We start from the raw sequence: 21639 nt of genomic DNA on the forward strand, positions 1-21639 counted from the left end.
GTACACCATGCGTCGCAATTGACCATGACCCTGGCCGGTGTGTAATAGTGATATATTTCTTTATTTTTAAAATCAAATAAAAATCAAACATATTCAATATAGGACAGTAATCATCAGTGTGGTGATAATTACACAGCAAAATGATAGGATACACTTAATTTAACTTTCTGACATCAGAGACATCAATGCAGATTTAAACGGAAACAAGATCCCTTTTTGGTAATACTTTTAAATGGCACCACTGTTATGCATTCCCCCTGCAACACTCCCCCAAACCCCTGTTAACTAGGTTCTGTTTGGGTGGAGAGGGGTATCAAGGAGTCAGATGTGAGAGGCAAAAATCAGATTGGAAATCCGACCTACCGCACCTGAATGGGAGACTAAAATCGGATTGAAAACCCTTGAAAATGAGCAAAAGGGCACTCAGACTTCACTGAATAGTATTTTACATGTGCGGTTGAATGGATAAGACAGGAATTTGTGTGGCTGTACTAAAGAATAAGAAACCTTAGAAGCTACAAGGCAAGGTACTAAACAACATGCATACAGGTGAGAAAATCGACTTTGGGAAGGAAAACAATGCAGCAGAAATCATATGTGGCAGAATTACAATCTCTTAGTTTTCACGGGTTTAAAACAAGCAAACAGCTTAAGAAATTAGCTAAACGGTGAAAATCGGAAATCGATTTTACTGATGAGGTACAAAGGCACATAACAGGTATGAGACTGAAGTGAAAGGGTGACTCTTTATGGATGACAGTATGAGATTCTTTATAGGAAAGTAAAATCGGATTTTAAAAGGGAAACAATTTGACGGGCAAACTCGGTTTTGTTAGCAAAGTGATTTGTTCTACTGAAACTATATTTTAGTGGCTAGATTATTAAAGAAAGGCACGGTATGCAAGGAGGTTCATTTGCAAGGTTAACCTATTCACGCCACGTTCATCACTATGGGAAATTAATTAATTTATTTAAAATAGTTCTAAGGATTTACACAAAGGACTGAAATGATTTGGAAAGAATTGCGCTACACATGGAGACTAACACAGATTTTTCTATGGATGGGATGCCGACAATTTAAGAAGTTTCTGGGGTACTTATAGGATTTTTATGGGGTTGAACAGAATGCAAGGTAACAGACTGGTGTAAGCAGCTTTTTGGTTACTGGGGAAGGGTGTTACAAAATGCACTCGAATTGGGTAGTTTGGACAGCGAACCGGGTCTCTGGACAGCGGGACAAGGATCTGGTCACTGTGCAGCGGCTGGGCTCTCCTTTAAGGGAACACCGGGGCAACTGGGGTCTGGTCACAGTGGACAGTGGGTGCATCAGCTGGGGAAGGACTGGTCTGGTCACTGGATTCTCCCAAAGGGATCAGCAGCCTTTCCTCCTTTCTCCCTTAATTATTGGGATTTTTATAGGGTTTAATTCTGGATGGTGGTCCTGTCTGGATAGGAGGTTGTGCCTGGATAGGAGGTTCTGCCTGGATCTGGATCAGCTACCTCTGGCCTGGCTCTAGAGTCTGGAGTCTTGCAGGGTGAATTTGGAATGTTGAATGTCTAAAGGTCTGGATATTAGATGTCCTGAATTTTGAATGTCCTGACTCTCTCTATGCTTCCTCCTTCTATGAGCAGGATGACATCAGAGAATATTTACTATGTGGGCAGAAGTAACCTGGACATACCTCTAAAATGGGATAGGTCAGGCTGTGAATATTGCTACCTCCCTGCAAGCGGATTGGATCCAGGGAAGTCACTTCAGTTCTAGTGTGGGTGTTTTATGATGTGCTTTGTTTCACCACAATTACTTTTACCAAGATCAGTTATGAAACAAAACACTCATATTTACATTTGTTATCCTCATATAAATCAGATAGGCAGATCCCATATTTTACAAGGAATATGGTATTTCAAACCCCAAGTCTGTGCAATGCTGCTTTGCCCTTCTGGCACTCTATTGCAATTTCTATGGAAAACTTTTCACCTAAAATTCTACAAATGGCCACACATAAACCTAACAGTGTTGGGCATATTTCCATCATATTTTACATCTGTGTCATGTACGCTTTTCTCCGGAAATGCCTCCTTAATGCCGTTCACATCCCCCACATGCTAGGAAGGCCCACATCGCCTCATCTTGCTGATAGAAAAATTACATTGAAAACCATCATAATATCACATTACTGCTTATTCAGATTACTGAAATAAATGTCTTAATGTAAAACATCTTTTAATTCAAATGGTCTGGCTTTGTTCTCAAATGTGGGCAGTCTTTCCAACCCACCATCCAAATGTCTTTCCCTGGTCAGCTTGCACTGGGGTTGTCATGACTCCTCCTTTGAAGTCCTTCCGTTTGAATGCAGAGGATTTCACAGTTCTGAGGGAAAGACATGGATTGGAATCCCCCTTTGTTCTTGGGTGCATCTCTGCCAGGCAGTCTGAGGCACCCTGTAATTATCACACTTGGCAGTCCAAAGAACACGGTCCTTGGCCTGGCAGTATCAAATCACAGGGAGGTGCGACATTTGGCCTTTAAGCCAACCTGGTCTAATAGGAATGCCTGAGCTTCAGCCAGGCTGTTGAAGTTCTTTTTGTGAGGAAAAATAAAATATACAGAGTTAAATATACCTATATTTTTGCAGCTATTCTTCCCCAAATGCACAGTTGTGTTTCTGGGCATTTTACAGTGTTATTTCTTATTGAGCTTCCATGTCAGAATTCGTCTGGCAACTGGAAGAGACAGTCCTTAGATGTACTTGAGCCCGTAGTGTAGGGGAAAAATTCTTCCCAACAATGTACCCCTCTGTTGACTATAATAGACAATCATAAGGGTCAATTCCTTAGAAGAGATGGACATAACACAATCGCCAGGCTGTATCAAGACGAATAGCAAATACATACATAACCAGAGCTGGAAACAATGACAAGTGTTTACCAATCTATGAGAGGCTAACCTGTATCAAGAAGGACTTGAGGAATGAGACTCTCCCTGGTGTGTCAGGAAACCGCCTGATGTACCTGATAGCATTAATATGTTTCAGATAGGACAGGTACAAGGGATGGCCAGAGATATAATCTATGCTTCTTCCATGAATGAATGAGAACCCAATCTTACCATTTATGATGAATGAATGACGTGAATGAGGAAACCATCAGCAGTAGAATACTCCGTGGGAGATATGGCGTTGAAAAAGAAAAGAGTTCAGCAATAATCCTTGGAATCCTACCCGACGTCATGAGGACAAATTCTAACACGGTGTGGCAAGGTCTCTAGTCCACAGCCACCTGGCCCGACGTCACGAGGACGCCTAGCGGATCCCCAGCACAACCGAAAGTCTCTAGTCCCAGCACAGACAGGATCTAGGTAAAAGGAATATTGCTTTATTTCGCCAGATAGAGTATCCATATGCAGGTTCACAAACAGGGTGTCCAGATGAAGGCATATTGGCAACAGGCTGTCAAGTAAGTGGCAGAATCGCAATCCAAACAAATCCAGTAGAGTTCCAGGTCGGCAACTGTAGAACGGAAAAGACTAAACTTTATACAAGAATATCCCAGGGCATTCCGAGTCAGAATCGTGAGTTCAGAAGCAATATCAGCGCGGTACAGACAAGGGTGAGGCAAGATAGCAAGGTCGGTGAATCGGTCCAAGGTTCAAAAATCAAACAGGTCAGAACAAAGGATAACAAGCAAGAATCAGGCACGTACTTCAAAATCAGAAGCATGGAAATCAGGAAGAAGAGGAGCCTAAGTACTACGAGACACATGACCACATTCCCTATGTGTAACAGGAACGTAAGCAGTATAGCAGACGCCACAATCTCCATGGCAACCTTCCACATTTGTCATAACGCTCACTCCCTATACCTTTGCCTGAATAATGCAGACCGGCAGAAGACTAGGAGTGAAGGATACAGTGTTGTGCCGGTTTGCAAATGTATGTAATGCGTGAAAGTGTTGTAGGAGTATTTGCCTTGTGTCTCTGAATAGACAAGGGATTCCTGGCTGTACGTGCCTTTTGTGTTGACTTAACCTGATTCCTGACAGTATCCTCCCTCAAAGAACGCCACTGCCTCTGATCGGACCAGAATCTGGACAAGAGAGCCGGGCCATGGATATGGTCGGTGGGCTCCCATGTGCTATCTTCAGGGCCATAGCCTTTCCAATCCATTAGATACAAGCGAACACCATGCTTGACCTTAATGTCAAGGATGCGATTGACCTCATATTCCTTTGTTCCGTGCACCTCCAAAGGACGAGGACGGTTCTCCAATCGAGTACCTGGATGAAATGCTTTCAATAGCGAAATGTGAAAAACAGGATGCACTTTCCAATTAGGGGGTAGGTCCAGTTTAATCGCCACAGGATTAATGACGTCCGTGGCAAGGTATGGACCAACAAACCGTGGCAAGAGGGACTTGTGCCCAGGAATGTGAAGGTTCTTCGTTGACAACCAAACCTTCATTCCTACCATGTAGGCAGGTTCCTTAGTTCTATGAGTGTAAGCAAATGTTTTCGCACGAGACTGGGCCTCAATTAGATGCTGCTTGATACCACCCTGCAATTTCGAACACAATCATGTGCGGCCAGAGTACATGGTGAAACTGTAAATGGAAAAGGAAGAGAACGAGGATGCTGACCATACAGGGCATGAAACGGGGAAATACCCGTTGAGGAATGCAAAGAGTAATTATAAGCAAACTCGGCCATTACTAGAACATTTAACCAAGTATCCTGATACTGGAGGAGGAGAAATCGCAGATATCGTTCTAAGGTGGCATTCAACCGCTCTGTTTCATCGTCCATCTGCAGGTGGTAAGCGCTGGAATAACGGTCATCGATCCCAAAGGTATGGGTGAGGGCTCTCCAGAAAGGGGACGTAAATTGCGATCCTCAGTCCGACACGATGATACTGGGTAAGCCAAAAAAAAAAATGTGCTTCAAAAACAGATCAGCCAACATAGGAGCTGTTGGAAGACCCTGACATGGTATAAACAAGGCCATTTTCGTAAGATAGTCTATAACCACCCAAAGAGTGTCATACCCCTGAACTGGTGGTAATTCAACAATGAAATCCATTGATACCATTACACATGGACGTTCTGGGACCAGAAAGGGCTGTAACAGACCCACCGGCTTTGTGTAAGACATCTTAGCTTGTGCGAAAAGGGCACAGGATTTGATGTAGTCCATGATGTTGTGGTTCATAGTGATCCACAAGAACCATCGGTTTAACAGAGCCATGGCTTTCTGTATGCCTGGATGTGTTGCAATCTTGGAGTCATGACACCATTGTAAGGCCATTCGATGTGTGGCTGTATCAGGGAAGCGGATCCTACCCTTAACATACGATAAGGACTGGACCATGTCCATGTTAAAGTCTGTGATGGTTTGGGAGTTCTTCTGAACCCAATCTTGGATCAACGATTTCATGGATGGTTGTAATGTACAACCGCAGACCACTTGGTGATGCCGGAAGGGGGTACCATCTACTGCCCGCTAAGTCGAGGAATTATAGAGACGGGATAAAGCATCTGCCTTGGTGTGCAAAGAACCTGGGCGATAGGTTATCACAAAGTTGTACATAGAAACAAACTCATGCCATCTGGCATTGCTGGCAGTAGTGCATTTCACAACTGTAAAACCAAACTGCAGGCAAGAATATCCCAGGGCGTTCCGAGTCGGCAAAGTGAGTTCAGAAGCAATATCAGCGCGGTACAGACAAGGGTGAGGCAAGATAGCAAGGTCAGTGAATCGGTCCAAGGTTCAAAAATCAAACATGTCAGGACAAAGGATAACAAGCAAGAATCAGGCACGTACTTCAAAATCAGAAGCATGGAAATCAGGAAGAAGAGGAGCCTAAGTACTACGAGACACATGACCACGTTCCCTATGTGTAACAGGAACGTAAACAATATAGCAGACGCCACAATCTCCATGGCAACCTTCCACATTTGTCATAACGCTCACTCCCTATACCTTTCCCTGAATAACGTAGACCGGCAGAAGACTAGGAGTGAAGGATACAGTGTTGTGCCGGTTTGCAAATGTATGTAATACGTGAAAGTGTTGTAGGAGTACTTGCCTTGTGTCTCTGAATAGTCAAGGGATTCCTGGCTGTACGTGCCTTTTGTGTTGACTTAACCTGATTCCTGACAGTATCCTCCCTCAAAGAACGCCACTGCCTCTGATCGGACCAGAATCTGGACAAGAGAACCGGGCCATGGATATGGTCGGTGGGCTCCCATGTGATATCTTCAGGGCCATAGCCTTTCCAATCCATTAGATACAAGCGAACACCATGCTTGACCTTAATGTCAAGGATGCGATTGACCTCATATTCCTTTGTTCCGTGCACCTCCAAAGGACGAGGATGGTTCACCAATCGAGTACCTGGATGAAATGCTTTCAATAGCGAAATGTGAAAAACAGGATGTACTTTCCAATTAGGGGGTAGGTCCAGTTTAATCGCCACAGGATTAATGACGTCGTGGCAAGGTATGGACCAACAAACCGTGGAGAGAGGGACTTGTGCCCAGGAATGTGAAGGTTCTTCGTTGACAACCAAACCTTCATTCCTACCATGTAGGCAGGTTCCTTAGTTCTATGAGTGTCAGCAAATGTTTTTGCACAAGACTGGGCCTCAATTAGATGCTGCTTGATACCACCCTGCAATTTCGAACACAATCATGTGCGGCCAGAGTACATGGTGAAACTGTAAATGGGAAAGGAAGAGAACGAGGATGCTGACCATACAGGGCATGAAACGGGGAAATACCCGTTGAGGAATGCAAAGAGTAATTATAAGCAAACTCGGCCATTACTAGAACATTTAACCAAGTATCCTGATACTGGAGGAGGAGAAATCGCAGATATCATTCTAAGGTGGCATTCAACCGCTCTGTTTCATCGTCCATCTGCAGGTGGTAAGCGCTGGAATAACGGTCATCGATCCCAAAGGTATGAGTGAGGGCTCTCCAGAAACGGGACGTAAATTGCGATCCTCAGTCCGACACGATGATACTGGGTAAGCCAAAAAAAAAAATGTGCTTCAAAAACAGATCAGCCAACATAGGAGCTGTTGGAAGACCCTGACATGGTATAAACAAGGCCATTTTCGTAAGATAGTCTATAACCACCCAAAGAGTGTCATACCCCTGAACTGGTGGTAATTCAACAATGAAATCCATTGATACCATTACACATGGACGTTCTGGGACCAGAAAGGGCTGCAACAGACCCACCGGCTTTGTGTAAGACATCTTAGCTTGTGCGAAAAGGGCACAGGATTTGATGTAGTCTATGATGTTGTGGTTCAAAGTGATCCACAAGAACCATCGGTTTAACAGAGCCATGGCTTTCTGTATGCCTGGATGTGTTGCAATCTTGGAGTCATGACACCATTGTAAGACCATTCGATGTGTGGCTGTATCAGGGAAGCAGATCCTACCCTTAACATACGATAAGGACTGGGCCATGTCCATGTTAAAGTCTGTGATGGTTTGGGAGTTCTTCTGAACCCAATCTTGGATCAACGATTTCATGGATGGTTGTAATGTACAACCGCAGACCACTTGGTGATGCCGGAAGGGGGTACCATTTACTGCCCGCTGAGTCGAGGAATTATAGAGACGGGATAAAGCATCTGCCTTGGTGTGCAAAGAACCTGGGCGATAGGTTATCACAAAGTTGTACATAGAAACAAACTCATGCCATCTGGCATTGCGGGCAGTAGTGCATTTCACAACTGTAAAACCAAACTGCAGGCAAGAATATCCCAGGGCGTTCCGAGTCGGCAACGTGAGTTCAGAAGCAATATCAGCGCGGTACAGACAAGGGTGAGGCAAGATAGCAAGGTCAGTGAATCGGTCCAAGTTTCAATAATCAAACAGGTCAGGACAAAGGATAACAAGCAAGAATCAGGAACATACTTCAAAATCAGAAGCACTGGAATCAGGAAGAGGAGGAGCCTAAGTACTATGAGACACTTGACCACGTTCCCTACGTGTAACAAGAACGTAAGCGGTGTAGCCGACTCCACAATCTCCATGGCAATCTTCTGCATTTGTCATAATGCTCACTCCTTCTACCTTTGCCTGAATAACGTAGACCAGTCGAAGAATAAGAGTGAAGGATACAGTATCAGGCCGGTTTGTAAACGTATGTAATGTGTGAAAGTGCTGTAGGAGTGTTTGCCTTGTGTCTCTGAATAGACAAGGGATTCCCGGCTGTACGTGCCTTTTGTGTTGACTTAACCAGATTCCTGACATTCCAGAATGTCATTTCACTGATCTGCAAAGCAGGGTAACACGGGTTCATTTTTTATTTTTCATGTTCATTTAACAAATACGGATTTCCTCGCATTTTCATTCTGAAGGCTTCCATAGCTCTGGTCAATTTCTATACAATGCGATATGCTTGAGAAATGGGTTCTTTGAAACTGACACCAGGCAAAGGGGAGAGAGAGAGAGCTTCTTTTGAAGTGCTCTTTGTGTGTTCATTGGTTTCCAAAGTGAATGTTAGCCGTGCAGACTGAAATGAAATTTCCTGCTTTTCATACATTTAATCTGACACAACAATGCCGTTCAGGGAGGGAAGGCCCTCATTTGATGGTGTTCAACCTGAGTATAGATGGACATGGCTGTGTTTTACTAAACCCAAGCTGGGTGATGTTTAAAAATGAAAATAGCATCAGTGCAAGGTCGTTTTAAACACAGAACATTTTCTTTTGCAGTTTTAAATTTTTGCAAATCACAACACAGCCGCGCTGAGCCATCTTGCCATTGAATTCTTCTCTTTGGGTTCACATGAAGAAAATAAATGCAGCCATTCTCACAGTGTCTATTTTCCATCTCACCCCATATGTGCTCAGCAGAGACAGTGCAGCCATTGTTTTTGTAACTGCTAAAATACAGTTGTGTGATGCAGTGATTTCTGTTGGACTAGTGAATTTAGCCCACAGAATCCCCTCCCTGCTTTCCCAGGACTTCTTGTTGAGGGAGAGTAGGGCAAAGTGAGGTTCATCTGGTGGAGTTCTTCTTTCATCAAGGAGCAGTACGGCAAAATCTCCTTCCATCTTTCGGTCGGAGGGTGTGGAGCGGCACCCCCATTCCTTCCTTCCCTTTCCAGGTCCCCAGGGAGGTCATCATCAGTCTAGGAGGGAATGGAATTAATAATCTAATAGGAGATAGATAAAAACAGGTTTTAGAATCTTTCACTGACAGTCTTCCCGGAAGGTTGACATCAGTGGAACAAGGCATACATTTACAAATATCAGGGGTCTTTGAACAATATCAGAAAACAAATTTCTCAACAAGGCAAAGACATGATTGAACTTTTACACCATGGTTTCGTTATACATTTTCACAATAACAATGAAGAAAAGTACTCCCTGTTAGATAGATATACCCATGTGCCTACCTATTCATTCAGCTTTTTCTGCTTCTTTCTCCTCATTCTCCAGATGTCTCTTCTATTTGATTTTCCTTTGGCTCCTCAATCAGCTGCAAAGTGTGTCTGGGGTGACATCTTTTTAACTGATTAATGTGGACCCATTTCTCTTCTGACAGCTCTTCTTTGGGGATGCAGATCTTGTAGGGCCAGGCCTGGGATGTTGACCTCCTCTACACGTTTGAACTTCAACTGCCTACGGTAGCAATCGGGCTGACCGGAAGGCTTCCTTTGGGATTGCCATGGCCCTGGGGGTTACCCTCCAGTTGGGACCAGGCTTGGCAATTACTGGGATCCAATTTAATTTTGAGTCAGTTGAGGATATTACTGCATAGGTAAAAGGCTGAGTAAAAGATCAAAATAAATATCGAGGCTTAATACCACCAAAAATGAAATACGCCAGTCACGGGTTTAAAAGTACATGTACAGTTTATTGGTCAGAAAGCTATCTGGCTCCCAACACCTCGCAGTGTGTACCAGCAGACACCGTGAGGGGAGCGAGTGCCGGACATCTAAAAAACATCAGTATTTATACATTTTCTCATAATCCCGGACTCACCGTCCAGCCCCTCTTCGTGTTACACATTCACTATGGTTCATAGCCAGTTCACATAACTAATACAGATTCAAATAACTGTTTATTGTTCAATGTTTTCCTCAAACACTAGACATGTTTTTCTGCACATACGATACAATGGTCACATTTGTTTCCAAGCTTAAAGTGAATCCAGTATCAAGGAACGTGCAAACAGATTTCTGCAAAGGCACACGGTTTCAACTATTCAACATTCTGTTCCACTGTTTGAACGAGGATGACGCTATTGATACAGACAACATCTAAATTACTGTTCAGTTTAGCTCCAAGGTTTCTTAGTGCAGGACAAACAATCCACTTTCAGCAGCCTCAACATGTTTATCCATGTTGACACAGTACAAAGTAAATTTTTCTCTGCTGAAGCCAAAAACATAAAGTTTAACATGAGACAGAAAGCAGGAGTTAATCAAAATGGTGGATGAATTTAAAATGGCAGCATAGTCAGCCTTATTCAGGTTCATTGAAATGCAATTTTCAGTGTGATGCGAATGTGCCTAGTCCAGTGTTTGTTATCAGGCGGTATTATGTGAAATATACTTTTACAAGAGGGGACACCTCGCACAATACAACAATGATGCTCTATGCTTCTGCCAAGGACAGACATTGTTAGCATACAACTGCTAAGCAAAAGATGTTTATAACAGGGATTTTCTGGGCCCCATACCCACTGATAAACCGACTTAGCAGGGGGAAGGTCTTATAAAAGCAAACACGCCAATTGTGTTTTCTAGATGCTTTTATTGGGTAAGGTAAAGCACAGCATATAAAGACCCCCAACACCTCCAAGGTATCAGGCTTAACTGCAATGCAATTGAGAAACAACAACTACTCTAAGGTTCTGCATTCTACATAGAACATTCCCTAGCATGCCCATTCTAGAACAAGCTGGTTAGTTGTACAATGCATTTCATAACGAGACATTTATACAACAGAAGGGTCTGGTCTTTTGGGAGTTTCCTGAATAATGCTTCACTGATGATTCTGTCTTCACTATTCAGGCCAACTCTGGCAAGAACAGACTCCCTGCCCTCATTTAAGTACTGAATGGGGAGGAACAGCTGTTCATCCTTCTTCTGAAACTCAGTCAGGTTTTGAGCTGGTTTTTCATCACTTTTGACTAAAGGATTTGGATTTTCAGATTGGGGATTGCTATAAAATTTCAAGGTTTTCCTTTCAGTGTGGAATGCCACTTGAAACTGGAAGGAAGGTTGATTTTCAAGAATGGAGAGAAGTTCCCATCACCAATTTGTTGTCCTGCAGCAATTACTGTAATGTCAGGTATTTGATTATTTTGGAAATGAAACTCAATTTGATCTGATTTTTGTTCAACAATGTGGCATGTGCCATTTAAACTAACATGGTTGACACTTTGAGAGGACTTTATTTAGACAGTTTATCAGTGGAGACAACCTCCGAAGGAGATCATTACCTAATAGACATGGGATCGCCTCTGGAGTCACAACTATAACCAGGTGCTTCACCTTATGTCGCCCAATCTTAATTTCCAGATCCACAGTCCCCTCGACGGGAATTTCATTCCCGTTGCAGTTCTGGAGTTGTCCAGGAAGAGGGGTGAGAGGGATCTGGTGTCCCCCCCCTTCCTGAATGTAGCTGCTCAAAGGCCCTTTTGTACAGAACAGTGGCTTGGGATCCAGTAACCACCAGTGCTAAAAATTCACATTGCCCTTGCACTCGGACGTGGAGTAGAATCTACCTTCTTTCTCCTCAAATGGGCAAAGGTAATGGGCATTCTGGGCAAGCTGGCCAGTAAATTTCTTTATTTTGGACTTTGACTCCAGGGTTTTGGACAATTTTCTGTGCCGGAGTCTGAGAATCTGTAAAAAAAAAACCTTTTTCCCTTAGCTCTGTGCTGTCCCCCTTTACCTAGTGGTAGAACTAGAACCTGTTCATGGGGAGGATCCCTCCATCAATATTCTGTTCTCTGGTTGACAATTCTGGGGTTCAGGGATGGGTGGTTCTGAATCAGTCCCCACACCTACGCAGTCTGAGTTCTGGTCTCTTGGGACCCATTTTTCTTTGGGAGTAATTCCCCTGTCCCTGAAGGAGAAGATTTTCTTCCCAGAATCCTCCAAGGACGCATCCCCTTCAAACTGGAGGACAATGACTTCCTCCACACAATGGGTCTTCTTGGTTTCTTTGTTTCTCCTACCCACCCTCTGTTCCCTGGGCTGCAGATTTTTGGGGACAAGACATTTTCGTTCCAGTTGCAGGGTGTCCAGGGGCTTTTCACAGGTGAGGAAGGAAGCTTCCTCTAGGGCTTTGCACCCCCTTCCTCCCGTGCCTCCTCCTCTAGAACCAGTGGGTTGTCGGGGTTCTCTCCCCATCATTGTTCCGGGATGCCAGACCCTTGGTTTGAGGGGTTCTGAGCCTCCATGTTCATCTGAGGGTTCTGCTGAGCCCTCAACATGTGACTCAGATCCTTAGTTAGGTTCTGGAACTGTTACTCCATTTGGGACACCCGCTCCGGCTGGTACGGGGGTCTTTGATCAAATCTAGGTTGTTCTCGGGAAGGGTAACTATCCCTTCTCCACCCTTGGCCTCCCCTCTCCCAGATTGGGTGGTCTGGACTCCTGAAAGCGGGGACAGAAAGGAAGGTTGTCCTGCAGGTTGGAGTTTGGAAGGTACAGGGGGAAGAAATGTAACCCAGGATTTGGAGGAATACTGCCCTCCTGAGGAAGGTTGGGAGGGAAGTTTCCTGGGGCAGTACTCACCTGATTGGACCCCCCCTTGCACCGGGGGAGTCCATACATACCCCAAGATAGGTCTATTGCCCTTATACCTGGGACTGATATCATTAGCAGAGTGAGAGGTCACATTGGTGGGGTTTTCGACCTGACTACCACCTCCTGCTGATTGATCAGAAGGTCTTCTTTGCCTCTGATTTGGCTGGTTTTGGGATGGTGTGTTTTTAGGCCCCCATTTGTAGGTCCAAAATGGGGGAACCTTCACCTCCGCCACCTGAGCAGCAGCGGGGGTGTTGGTTAGTTTGGGGGTTTTTGTTTGGTTTTTACTTTCTGCTGCTTAGTCGAGTTGACCAGATTTATCGCAACAAAACCCTTGAAATTCAGTGAATGTGGGAAGTCATGGCCGCATTAACTCTGCGCTCTCGCGTTGCTGTCCCCCAAATGCTTTTTCCCCAATAATGCCAATTTGTATGTCATTGTGACTCCCTTCTCTTATAATATGTATGTGCTCATTGGCATTCGGCCCTGTCAACTGTATATGTACCCCCAATATGTTTCTTTTACACCCACTAGGTCTATCTTTTGAGACTACTTTTGAGCCTTCGGCCGTGGATAGTGGGCACAGCCAAACCCCATCTATATTTTACAACAATACTAAGACACTAGTCATGGCCTTTGGCCATGGACAGTGGCCAAAGCCTTCCACATGTTCACCATATATGTTTCCCCAATATGTTTCTTTTACACCCACTAGGTGGCAACACATGTTCACCATATATGTTTCCCCAATATGTTTCTTTTACACCCACTAGGTGGCAACAGCATGTCTTTTGAGCCTAATCGCACAGCCATCAGTCGTGCTCGCTCTATATTTTAAAACACTACAGGGCCATTAGCCTTGGCCTTTGGTCATGGCCACTGCACATGTTCCCATCTCTTTTGTGCCCACTAGCCAGGGCCTTTGGCCCTGACCAGGGTGCATATGCTTCTGCTCTGCCCACTCTATACTTTGCTTGGGCCTGTTAATAATGGCCCAGGGCATTTCCTGAAGTGGTAAGGCCACCTCCCCCAGATTGGGGCCCATTGCTAAAGTGGATGTGTTTTAGCATCTGAATTTAAGAGCTCTTGTTCATAATCTGCTGCAATTGATATATCCAAATATGCTATGGTCTTGGATGATTAATAGGGATGAAGTGGTAAAGTTGTCACTACCTACCTTTCATCTTCATAACAATGAGTGCACCTTTCCTCATCACAGTATTCTACATGCCTCTCCCATCACATGGCATTGGCATAACTTCAATCTGAAGTCTCATTAAAGTATACATAACATAGAGTTATGATTTGTAGGTGGGTTATTCAAACCTCCTAGTAGGAGTAGCTTAATTAATTGATTTTGCTTGAAAGCTAAAGGTTACTAAAGAGATTTGTCTGGAGGAGGGATTGCCTCAAGTGTCCAGGACTCTGACCAGGAAGTATACGACTCAGCGAAATGGGGATCACTGCTACCCTGCGAGGCAATATAATAGTCATTACCTCCTTCTCTTCTTCCTCTATGTTAAGAAGAGCTGTGCAAGTTAAGAGACCTGTGAGTAGGAGGTCTAAGGAAAGGGTTGAAGTCCTTCAAGCTCCTATCATTGGGTATGGTTGAACAGCAAGGGGTCTACACGGCTTCAAGGCTTTCACATTTAGAGGGCAGCAAAGGATATATACCCAGGGACTCAAAAAATTGCCAATTTTTGCCATGTAATCACATTTTTTGGCAGCATTGGCAGGCATTGCATACAGTACATGTCACCAACAGCTGTAAAATTGCCAACACACAACGTGCGACAGAAAACATATTTGAGTTAAAATATCCCTGACCCACTGAGCCATAACAAACAGTTAAGGCAAAACATAATTCACGACTAATTTGCAATGAGGGTAATTGTGCACAAAGGAATTTAATCAAACGAGCAAACCATAAGGCTAGAGGCATTGAGAAAAGAAACTTGGAACATTGGGGAAAACATACATCATATGTAGAACAAGGGCCTCTTTACGAGTTTTGAAGTATTTTGGAAATACATCTACTTATAATAGCGCCAACGGAATTACCGTTACCGCCACTTGGTCCCAAGGATCTACTGTGGGATTACAAGCGGTGGTAGGGTGGTGTAAGACCCATTTTTGGACTCCAAATGTACTCCATGGGGATTTATGCACAATTACGACCCACAATAATTCTGCGTGCTGTAATTCTGCCGATTTTGCTGTTTTTTGGCAAGGAGGAAGTAATTCCCCTACCTTAACACCAAACCTATATTACGGTGGTGGGGTCATGTGGGGGAAGTGAAACTATCATCACATTACCACTGTTTAACCACACCTCCATACTCGTAATGAAACCCAAAGAGTGGCATAAAGATGGCAAACATTTGAGACATTAATCAACAATTTAAAGAGGTTGCATTCAAGATCATTGCATTACAACAGATTTGGGTAAATGTGAAAAAAGTTCAAAATATGAAGATTGAAACAAACTATAATCATTAAAGAAAGAAGCTCTGGAACAACCTCGATTCAAGATCTTGTGCTCCATCTACTAGGACAGCTGTGGTTTGTAGGGCCCAGCCCTCATCAGGACGAGAAGTAAATACATAGGGCCTCATTACGACCCGGGCGGTAAGAGATTACCGGTACCGGTAAGGCCACTGGTGCCGGTAATCCCTTACCGCCCTATTCCGAGGTCCCTTTGCGGATCCTCCCTTAACGCCTGGTTTTACCGTTGCAAATTAGTCATCAATTATGTTTTGCCTTAACTGTTTGTTATGGCTCAGAGGGTCAGGGATATTTTAACTCAAATATGTTTTCTGTCGCACGTTTTACCAGGCGTTAAGGGCAGGACCCGCAAAGGGACTTTGGAGGTAATAACGGTAGCGCAATTTGCAGTACCGTTATTACTGCCTTCCCCATTCCCATTGAACCCTATGGGGGCAAAAATGGGAATGGGGAAGGGCCATGGTGAATGGGGAATTACCGCCCCCGCCAACCTTGGAATGGGACGGTAATTGCTGCATTGACCATGGCGGAATCGGTAAGGTTCCGGCGGCAACCATGGCGCTAATAGCGCCATGGTTACCGCCTGGGTAGTAATGAGGCCCATAGACACTAATCTGGTTCATTATCGGACTTTTTTGATGTTAGTTCTAAAAAGAATCAACAAACAGTTTTTAGAAAACAAGGTAGTTTGAAGTATCAAAAGGCACTAAAAAAACTAAGAAAACAAGGTTATATAAATGTACAAAAGCTTTGTGTGCAGGATTTCTAACGTATACTCTATTCAGTTTTATGGTAATTCACATATTTATGCAATTTACAAAAATAAAACAGACAGCAAATACCCCAAACCCCACTCCAAACCCACCTACATAATCACTGAATCAGAGCCGTACAAATCCAGAAACCTGCCCCAGATATTCTGAAACTGCTTGTTTTTCTTCTGACGTCTATAGATCAGTTTCTATGGTAATTCAAATGTGTAAACATCACACAGGTTTCGTCTGAAAATGAAGTGGACAGATCATTTCATTGAGTCACTGAAATGTGAGGGCCAAAACAAGGCGGTTGCTGGAGCTGAAAGCTTCTACCTTACTTAGCCTTCACTTCAGTGGATGCAGCAGACAGGCTGAGACTGCGGTTTTTGATCTAAGATGGTTTGTAAACAAAACAAGGTTTAGTTGGCAAGACAAACATCTGTAAAACAATATTGAACGTTCTGCTAGCTGCTCTGCAAAGAATAGTTGTAAGGTGAGGGCAGGGTTGGAAGGTGTATCTTTCTCCGCAGTACGAAAACAGTAGTCTTTCCATACGTGTCCATTACCAAATTTTAAGGCAGAGTGTGATCAAGTTCGGTGATCTGTTGATCTAGAGATTACATGCACAAAAGTGCTTACAATGTCGCTGCTAGTCAAGGCTACTCTGCCAAGATAGCTGGTCTGGTAGTGTACCGAACCTAGGGTATGACCTACTGATTGGTAGATCAGGCATCCCAGACATGATAGAAAGCCAACAGAAAATCCACTGACACCCATTAGCATGCCTGGGGCTGCCAGATATTCTGACTGCTTCCTTCCTGACGATCCACGGTTTGAAGCCTGTGCAGTGCAAACTTAACATAGAGTCATATCTGCCAGTGCATTTTAAATCTGCTCTCAGGGCCTCATCACAAGTCTGGTGGTAATCCTGCGCAATTACCGCTAATAGCGCTACAGACGGGTCATGCGGCGGAGTTTGCACTGCATACCAACCTGGCATGAATGCGCCCCCGCTCTGGCGGTAACGCTATTAACACCCACCAAAATAAGGGCTACTGCTGAGAAAGTGACGCTAATAGCGCTACCGTCAGCTATCCCGGTGCTATTAGCGGCAGTGTAAATTGTGCCACCGCCAGAACGGGAAGGCTCGCGGCAGCGATTTTGAAAAACACAATCCATAAAATATCTCCCTTTCCTGCAGCCAGTCCTCGTAAGCAGCAAAAATGTCCCAGGAAAGGATAAGAGACAAGGTGGGCAAATATTGCCTGCAGAAACTCTAATTTAGCGAGGGGGAGCAGGTGGTCCTCACAGATGAGGTAACTTCCCACTATGTGGGACTCTATGACTGTTGCCAACAGAAGACCACTGGGGAGCACAAGGCAGCCATCTGGACTTCCATCTCCCAGAAGGTGACTGCAGCTTCCAGCATACCCCATGATGTAGAGAGCTGCCGCAAGCGGTGGAACGACCTGAGATTCAGGGTACTGAGACTGCTGTCCCAACACTGCCAGGAGTCCATGGCGACTGGAGGAGGCACTGTAGAGCCAGTGGTCCTCACCGTCTGGGAGGAGAAATGCAGCACAGTGCTCAACCTCAAAGAGATAGAGGGAATCGGCAGTGCAAAGGTGGGTGCCAGCAGCCAGGAGGCAGGAGGTGAATCAAACCCTCCAAAACAAATGCATGCACAAATGACTGCCCACCATGAAATGCCCCAGTGGACAGGGACACAAGTAAGCAGACCGAGTAGCTGGGCTTTCTAACAGGGTAGAGGGATGGGGTGGCACATAAGCCACCCTCCACATCAGCCACAGGGCAGGGCACTAATGGTGCCCCTGAGCGTCACAGCAGCACGAAGGTCAGGCAAGTGAACCAAACGAATGCCATGGGCACCACACCCCTACTGGTGCACCCTGTGCCAGCGGGATTGAAGTGCGTGAGTGACCACAACACCGTGCAGCAGTCCCACCAGCATATGTCGGCATGGCAGATAAGCCGCAGGGAAGTACACGTCCCACACACCAACATGTAACAAGTCTGCCAATCACTTTGCACAACAGTGCATCCATGCTGGCTGCACAGCAGTGCCCCATAGAGCCATGACAGGGCCATGGACTAAGCCAGCCCCCCACCATGTGAGTGCCACCTGGGGAGCGGATGTGGGGACATGAAGGACCACAAGCATGCATGCCAGATGTAAACTGCCCAAGCATGGACACCCTACCATACCCACACATAGGCCAAAGACCAGCAGGTCATGGGTCACACTCCCATTGTTACAAGCAACCCCATGATGCTGGGCCCACATGCATCCCCACATGACTAACCATGCCCATTTGCCCATATGTGTGGGGTCACACTCTGTACCATAGCAATTGTGCCTTGCATGCCATCATATGTGGGTGAACCATACCTGACAACATTTCCTATGTCCCCTACCGGCACTCACGCCTCTCCAGAGGCATCAGAAGAGGAGGATGCAGGACCATCATGGAGCACGGCTACCAGGCCTTAAAGGTCTGCCACCAACACCCTGCAAAGGCCCACACAGGCCACACCAAGGCGGATGTCCCGGCGTGTAACACCGCAGCACAGCAGGGCCAAGGCAACGTCCTCCCCAAAGGCCACCCGAAGCAGTGCAGGGCACACTGCACCCACAACCTCAGCTGGAGGCAGACACTGAGGCCACACCTGCTGCCAGGGTGACAGAAGAGCTACAGGGGACAACATTGCGGTGCCATCACCTGCCAAAGGGCCACACTCCCCGGAGAGCCCTCCATACCACCAGTGCCAAAACTCCCCAGAGTGCCCTCCATGTCGCCAGTGCCAACACTCCCCGGAGAGCCCTCCACACAACCAGTGTGCAAGCACACCAGAGCAGGACGTGGATACGCTCACATATTGCTCACCTGCATACAGCCCTGGGCCAGTGTAGAGCCCCTCACCCACACAGCACAATACAACATGCAGCATGCTGTTGCGGAGGCTTGATGACATGGAGCACAGACAGCGGGACATGGACGAGATTGGCAGCACGCAGACTGCACACCTGCAGGCCATCAGACACAGCATCCAAGGGGCTGGCCGCAGGGTGGCGCATGCCATGGCAGAGTTGTGAAAGACTCTGGGAAACCAATTGCCATGAGTGGCCATGCTGGGGTGGTGGTGGTGGTGGTGGGAGGGTGTGATGGGGTGTTGATGGTGGGAGTAGGGAAAGGGGATAGTTTGATGGGGCGATTTTACAGGAGATAGTGTGATGGGTGTTGGTGCTTGGAAGGGGCAGGGGGATAGTGTGACGGGGTGTTTGTGGTGGGAGGGGGAGGGGGAATACTGTGGTAGGGTGTTTGCGGTGGGAGCGGGCAGGGGGGATAGGGTGATGGGGTGTTTGTGGTGTGATTGGGTGTTGGTGGTGGAAGGGGAAGAGGGGATAGTTGGGGCACTTCATTCCATAAAGAACAGGTAAAATTCATGAATGCAAGGACATTCCTGATTGTGTATTTGTTATGTTTATTGATTGGGGTGGTGTCACCAAGTGGTGCATGGCTTGTGCCATGGGAAAGTGTCAAAAGAAATTGGGCCTCATTATGACCCAGTCGCTAAGTGTTTAACGGCGCTGTAAAAGGCTCCGGCACCGTTAAACACCTAGCGCCTTATTACGAGGTCCCTTTGCGAGACCGGACCTTAACGGCTGGTTTTACCAGCCGTTAAAGTAGGGACCCGTAAAGGGACCTTGGTGCTAATTACGGTACCGCAATTTGCGGTACCGTAATTAGCGCCTTCCCCATTCCCATTGAGCCCTATGGGGCAAAAATGGGAATTGGGAAGGGCCATGGCTGCATGGGGAATTACCGCCCCACCAACCTCGGAATGGGGTGGTAATTCCCCATTCCGTCATGGCGGACTCCGGCATGGACCATGGTGCTAATAGCACCATGCTTTAGCGCCGGAGTCCTAATGAGGCCCATTGTCTCCCAGTCCCTGGCATGCCATTCTCCCATCCCTCATGTCATCTCTGCCAATGTGTGCATTTGCCTCGGCCACAGGCACTCCATCCTCATTCTCTGAGGGTGGCATGTCAACGTCAGGTGGTAGCAGAACGTTTCTCTTCAGGCAGATATCGTGCACATGCAAGCACAATTTTGCCAACTTTCTCTGGAGCGTACAACAGGGCTCCACAGGGTCGAGGACGTGGAAACATGCCCTCAGGAGGCTGAAGGTACGCTTGTTGCACACCACGGGTCCTGCTGTGAGCATGTCTGCAGGCATTCTCTTGCAGTGTTTGTTGATCACGCAGAGGGGTCATTAGCCAGGGCAGCTGCGGGTATCCAGATTCACCTGCATGGGTGGAGGCACAGGCATTAGTTACGGTGTAGGTTTTGGGGCTGGATTTACACAATATTAGGTCAATGGACTACTTGTGCATGCAGATGGGCCTTCATTTGACAGCATGTGTCTATTCTATGTCTGTGCATGCAGTGCCACTTGTGCTATGCATTGCTTGTGCTTCACATGCGCCCTAATCCCTTACAGCATATGATATGTAAGGTGTCTGCCGGTGACATGAGCAGTGTACATGGTGGCTGTGATGTAGTTGTGTATTTATCCCATGCATGTGGCTGGACCCTTCCTAGGTGACTGGTGGCAACTGGTGGGCGTTGTGTGCTGGCCGTACATGGGTGTATGGCTGTGGCACTGGCAGGGATGTTGTTCTGTGTGGGAATTTGGCCATTTGTCTGCATTGCTTTGGTGGGTGCATGTTGCATTGTGGTACCTGTAGTCGTGTTGATGTGTTTAGTTGATACTGTATGTGTACTACTGCTTCTCCATGCAGATAAGTCCGGCATGTGCATGCTCCCTGGTCTGTACTGTGATGTTGGCGTGGGAGGTGGTCAAGTATGGATTCCACATTTGCTTGTCATGCATCCTTTGTGTGGTCATTCACACACCCCGGCCCCCATTTGGGCATGTGGTCCGCAACGCATGTGTGCTAGCTCACAATCCAGGTCCATTGTCCTCTGTACCTCTCCATGTATCCTGGCAGTGTGCTGTTCCGTACGGCCATGGCATCGTGGGTGGAACCAAGGTAGCGGGCACAGCAGTGGGTGATGATGAGGTTGGGGTCACAGATCACCTGCATATTCAGGGAGTGGAGTGCTTGTGGTTTCGGCACACTGCTTTGTGGGTCTGGGGGGCCACCAGTGCAACATGGGTACTGTCCTGGGCATCAATCACATTTGGAATTTGGACAATGGCATAGAACTGTGCCTTCATGGCATTGACCCGGGCTGGGGTGGTAGGCAGTGAGATGTGGCATTGCACTTGCTGCGGCAGGGCTTCAAACACCTGGGCCAGCATTGTACAGAATGTGGGCTGTGCTATGCCATGCATCACGGCCAGCAAGTGCTGGAATATGCCAGTTCCATGGAGTTTTAGGTCAGACACTAGTTTCAGCAGTGGGGGCACAGCTGTCCGGATGTTGATCCTATGTGAGCAGCTCTGTTATGGTCTACCTGTTGAAGTGGTACAGGGTGATCAACTGGTTGCCAATGAGGGCCCAAGATGAGGGCCTGACCCTGGGGATCAGGGCACACCTTGC

Source organism: Ambystoma mexicanum, chromosome 6p, assembly GCF_040938575.1.
Source record: "Ambystoma mexicanum isolate Mex_15411 chromosome 6p, UKY_AmexF1_1, whole genome shotgun sequence".
NCBI classification, from domain to species: domain Eukaryota; kingdom Metazoa; phylum Chordata; class Amphibia; order Caudata; family Ambystomatidae; genus Ambystoma; species Ambystoma mexicanum.